This window comes from Miniopterus natalensis, chromosome 8 (assembly GCF_054644295.1).
Source record: "Miniopterus natalensis isolate mMinNat1 chromosome 8, mMinNat1.hap1, whole genome shotgun sequence".
In the NCBI taxonomy this organism is placed as follows: Eukaryota; Metazoa; Chordata; class Mammalia; order Chiroptera; family Miniopteridae; genus Miniopterus; species Miniopterus natalensis.
The window spans coordinates 39,390,448-39,396,497 of NC_142088.1; positions in this window are offsets into that span (position 1 = coordinate 39,390,448).

The window sequence follows — 6,050 nt, forward strand, 5'->3', positions numbered from 1 at the left end:
AGTCACGCAGTACTTGTCCTTTTGTGTCTGCCTTGTTTCATTTAACACAATGTGATCAAGGTTCATACATGTTGTAGCGTGTCTCAGTACTTCACAGCATGTCTCAGTACTTACTTCCTTTTAAAGGCTGAAGAATAATTCCGTTGTACGTATATATCACAGTTGGTTTATCCATTCATCTACTGAGGGACCCGTGGGTTGTTTTCACCTTTTGGCCCTTGCAAATAATTCTGCTAACAACATGGGTGTGCAAATATCTGTTTGCATCCATATTTTCAATTCTATGGGACAAACACCCAGAAGTAGAATTGCCGGACCATATGGTAATTCCATGTTGATTTTTCTGAAGAACCCTCGTGCTGTTTTCCACAGCGAGCCTCTACAGACACATTCTTTCACCTAACGCATTCACTCACCTATGTTTCTCTGAGGGTTTCTACATGTCTTCTTAGTTCAATTGTCCTCTATTGACTGTTCAGGCTATAATGTGTTTGGGGGCAGCAGATTGATCTACTGATTGACCGATAGGCCTAGACTAGCAATAAGGTGGTAGTGGAGGGGGAGTTTAGGGGGGCACTCATCTTGGTTTTCCAAACCCTCCTGAGCCACTCTGCCGATCCAGCAATTCTCCGTTTTCACTACTCACCCACGGGGACCTGGGCATCTGGTCAGGCCGACCTCTTTGCCCTCCCCCAACACTCCATGATTTCCTGCCACCATCCACACCATCCTTTCCTTTATCACAACGCCCTTTCCCATGCCCCAAGCCTGCTTCTGTCTCCAGCCAACCCCTCCCTCCCAGGAACAGCAGAAGCAGAACCGCACCACACAAGCCTTCACAAAGCTCCTTCTCCTAAGACCTTCCCCAGCCCTGGAGTCTCTCTAGTCTGGCCCAGTGTTTTCACTGTTATTTCTAATGTTTTGCCCCACCAGTACCTGGTGCAAGGCTAAGCTCACAATAGAACTATAAGAGCACACTGATTTATGATCCTGGTTAGAGACTTGGACAAAGATCTGCCTGAGGCCCCTGCAATGAAGGAAGCCTGTAAGTACCAGAAGAGGCTGTTTCTAGGTGCAGAGGCTGGAAGATCCCTCTACTACATTTCACTTTTTTCTTCAACAGACACATCCTTGACCTTAGCAACCCTCAAACCCAAGGACACTTGGAGATCCTTCCACAGGAGCCCCTACCCCAGTTTTGGGGTGGCAGGGGTGGAAGAGATAGGGTGCAGGGATAAAAATCTTAGGGGCAGCAGGGACCCAGCGGCTTGTCACTGTTGCCCTGGAGCTGTGAACTGCAGAGCCCCAGCCAGCCAGTTATAAAATGGACATCAAAGCCTCAGGATGTTGCTGGCTGTGGGTTTCAACAGAGCCCAGGTGTCACCTATAAACTCCCTCTCTGCTCCCCGCTGAGCTGCACACCTGCCCTGAGCAGGGCCTCAGCACTCAGCCTCAGTGTAACCCAGCGGGGGGCGGAGCAGGGCCCTGAGGTCACTCTTGCTTGATCTTGCCAGCTGGGAGTGCTCATTCGGGCTCTGTGACTGGGGCCACCCCTGGAATAGAGCAGAGATCCCTACTACTCCTTTTAAAAACGTGCCTCATTACTACAAACTTCAAACAATGGAGCTAAGTACAGAGAAGAGCACAAAGGCATTTGAAATCTCACCACCCAGAAATAACCATCACACACTTTTGGTGACCATCATTCCAGATATCCTTCTGTGCAAATATACAGATGGAAGGATGGATGGAAGGGTAAGAAGGTGGATGGATGGGTGGATGGATGGGTAGATGGACAAAGTTATACCTTAATTTTAGGAAATTCCTACTGTCCAATGTAATTTGAAAATAAAAGTGTATTCTCTTTACAAACAAATATTTGTTGATTTCTTCTTCTAATTACAAGAGTAGTATATTCTCAGTGCAGAAATCTGGAAGTCACAGAAAATAAAATTCATCTGCATCCCACCACCAGAAGATTGCTATCAACACATCTGCATATATGTACATATACAGTGTAGTCCTCATTTATTAGTAATGTCTTTATCAGAAAAGCACGGCAACGCACCACTCTCACCACATCCCATGGCTCCCTCTTAGCTGTTCATACTGCACAGTGGCCAAGCACTCCCTGGCAATGCTGGTCTCCGGGTCCTAGGCTCGGCCAACTCAAATGACTCACCCACATAGAGCTCAATAATTACCAAGCTCATACTTTCCAATAAGGAGACAAAAGAAAAATTGAACCAGCCTTCACTTGTCAAATGGTAGGTGGCAGCATTTTTTCTCAGCTTGGCCACAAACAAATATGCACTTGAAGCCAAACAAAGCCGAACCTGACCAGTATGTATGGCCTTAAGCAGTCTATAGATCTGCATCACTCAATCCACAGAAAAGACCAACAATTTTTAAATAGTAACTATCACTGTAATTAGAATCTTATTGGGACAAAAACCTCTATTAATGCTCTCAGAGCACAGACACTGCAGCTCAAAGTGATGGCCTTTGGTGACTGTCCACCCAGACCAGATGTGGCAGCCCCCTGGTATGGTGCCTAAAAGCACAAGACAAACCAAAGGTTGAGACACGGTATCTTGTTTCCATCACTACAGGACCTTGAACCAAATTTTATTTATTTTAATTTTTTTTCTTTATTGTTGAGAGTATTACAGGTGTCCCATTCCCCCCCCCCCCCAATGAGCCCCCTCTACTTTGCTCCCACCCCCTCCCCAGGCCTTCACCCCATTATTGACTGTGTCCATGGGTTATGCTTATATGCATATAACTTTTTTGGTTAATCTCTTCCCACCCTCCACCCCCCTTGCCTCTTTCCTCTGAAATATGATCGCCTGTTGCATGTGTCAATGTCTCTGGATCAGTTTAGTTCGTCAGATTCTTTTGTTCATTAGCTTCTTCTTAAAGAAGACCCTTCAACTTTTCCTGTAGTGCTGGTCTGGTGGTGATGAACTCCTTTAGCTTTTTCTTATCTGAGAAGCTCTTTATCTGACCTTCAGTTCTAAATGATAGCTTTGCTGGGTAGAGCAATCTTGGTTGTAGTTCCATGTTTTTCATCACTTTGAATATTTCTTGCCACTCCCTTCTGGCCTACAAGGTTTCTGTTGAGAAATCAGCTGACAGTCGTATGGGTGCTCCCTTGTAGGTAACTAACTGCTTTTCTCTTGCTGCTTTTAAGATTCTCTTTGTCTTTAACATTTGGCATTTTAATTATGATGTGTCTTGCTGTGGGCCTCTTTGGGTTCCTCTTGTTTGGGACCCTCTGTGCTTCCTGGACTTGTAAGTCTATTTCTTTCCCCAGGGAGGGGAAGTTTTCTGTAATTATTTTTTCAAATAGATTTTCAATTTCTTGCTCTCTTTCTTCCCCTTCTAGCACCCCAATAATATGAATATTGGGCCTCTTGAAATTGTCCCAGAGGCTCCTTATACTATCTTCATATTTGTGGATTCTTTTTTCTTTTTGCTCTTCTGGTTGGGTGTTTTTTGTTTCCTCATTTTCCAAATTGCTGATCTGATTCTCAGCGTCCTCTACTGTTGATTCCCTGTAAATTATTCTTCATTTCAGTTCATGTAGCCTTCATTTCAAATTGGTACTTTATTATGTCATTGATTTTCTCAGTTGTTTTCATAATACTCTTACTAATATGGTTGAGCATCCTTATAAACAAAATTCTGAACTTTATATCTGTTAGCTTGCTTGGATCTATTTCATTTAGTTCCTCTCCTAGAGATTTGTTCTGTTCTTTCCTTTGTGACATGTTTCTTTGCCTCCACATTTTGGCTGCTTCCAGGTGTTTGTTCCTATGTATCAGGTAGAGCTGCTATGTCTCCTGGCATTTGTAGAGTGGCTTTGTGTAGTAGGTGTCCTATAGGATCCAGTGGCTCAGCCTCCCCCGTCTCCTGAGCTGGGCCTTCCATGTGCTCCCCTGTGTGGGCTGTGTGGACTGTCCTGTTGTAGTTGAGCCTTGGTTGCTGTTGGCATCACTAGGAGGAATTGACCCCCAGGCCAGTCAGCTGTGAGGACCAGCTGCAACTACAGCCAGAGAGCTGCTGTACTGGAGACACCCCTATGGATCAGGATTTACTTCAGTGGGGCTTTGGTGTTCATCAAGTGCGCCCCTTGAGTGTGTCACTCGTGGATGTGGTGGGGTTGTAATCCAGCATGGTTGAGTCTGAGCAACAGGTGCACTGTCTCTGGGGCCTCCTGGGAGGTGCAAAGTCAGCCTGTGCCAGTGCCTTGCCCAGGGCCACCCAGCATGAGCTACTCAGCAAACTGTAGTTGGCTGCTACTTGTGCTAGGCTTGGAGGTGTCCAGGGGAGGCCAAGCTATGAACCAGTGCAGGCTGCCACTAGTGCCAGGCCTGGGGACATTTATTAAGAGTTATGGGGCACACTGCTGCTTGTTTGAGAGATTTTAGGAAAGTCCTAAGCATAAGGCTCAAGAGGCCACTGGCACAGAAAAGCCACTGGAAATGGCCTGGATGAGCTGCAGGTAGGGAGAGGCGGGGCCTCCGGGAATCACAGGAGGAACAATGGCCTCTGCCAGCCCTTCTGCCTGGGAGGAAGCCGCCCCTCCACCTCTTGCCCAGATTTCAGGCAGGTTAGTTCCTCCCCGAGTGTCCCAGGTCCTTTCAGGCTGCTGCCCGGCGCTGGGCTCAGAGGGAGCGTCTGAGTGAGTCTGTGCCGGGCCCTTTAAGAGGAGCTGCTGGGGCTCCCGCAGCCTCCGCCACCCTCAGCGACAGTCCCTGCTGGTTTTCACAGCCCGAAGTTCTGGGGTCATCTCTTCTGGGCCTGGAGCCTTGGGTTGGGAGCCCGATGTGGGGCTGGGACCCCTCCCTCCAGGAAACCTCCCCTGCGGAGATGTCCTCCCGGGTTTAACCCGCGGCACTGGGTGTGGGCCCGCGGCCGCGCCTCCACCATCCAGCCCCGCCCCGCCCGCGTCTCCGCCCCTCCTCCCGCTCTCGGTGCTCCTTCAGCTCCCTGGTTGTGGGGCGTCTGTTCAGCCAGATCTCAGGAGGCTCTGAGTGACGGTGGTTCTGTGTTTTAGTTGTAATTTTGATGTGGCTGCGGGAGGCGGCGGGTACAGATGTTACCTACACCACCATCTTGTTTTTCCGAATGAAATTTTAAAACAAACCATTTAGGAAACAGAAACAGTAAATAAAATTCTTCTTATGTCTGTTCCCAGAACCAGCTGGGGAGCCACTTCTCCCCTACGAAGTGCGTTGGCCTCTGTGCTCCCACCACCATCTCCATGGCCAACACTCAGCCCAGGAGTTGTCTGGACCTGTTGTCAAACCCAGGGTCTCCTGAGAGGCTTTAACAGAGCTTGGGAAAGCCAGGCCCCATGCTTCTCGGCTTCTCCATGCTACAGAAAGGCTGACTGCGTCGATGTGGTCCCGAGGCCCTGTGTTGATTAGTCCCAGACCCAATCCCTCCCTCCTCACTCATCCCAATCTCCCTGGGGCTCCTTGTTATCCAAGAGCCTCATGTGAGCCCCACACACAGAACACACACCACTGAAGGCCCTCCCCATGCCCCTTCCATCACATCAAACTATCACCAGCTCTCATCCTCAGAACTGTCCCATAGCCCATCCTCAGTCATCCAATGGCCAGCTCTGTGGAGGGTCCCCAGCTGTCCATACATTACTGTTCCCAGGTAATAGGACTGCATTTCAGCTGGTCCTTCTGAAAGCAAGGCTGTATTCCAAAAACATGCCTCCCCCCCAAGCTACTGCCCTGAGCCTGACTACTGGGGCTCTGCTCGGGGCATGCCAGCTGTGGGGACCCTTGGAGCATACTGTGTAGGGGCCACCTACTCCCTCCATGCCTGAGACCAACTGGAGTCCAAGGAGTTGGGGGAAGGGAGAAAAGAGAGGGTCCCCCTCCATTCCTGTCCCAGCCCCTCTCTGTGGGAACGCAGAGCTCTCTCGCTCTGTTCAGCCTAGCCACAGCACCAGCTGGTGAGCTTGCGAGATCTTTTTCTATCCCCCATGCCACCTCCTCCTCTCACCTAAAACGGAAGGAGAGAGG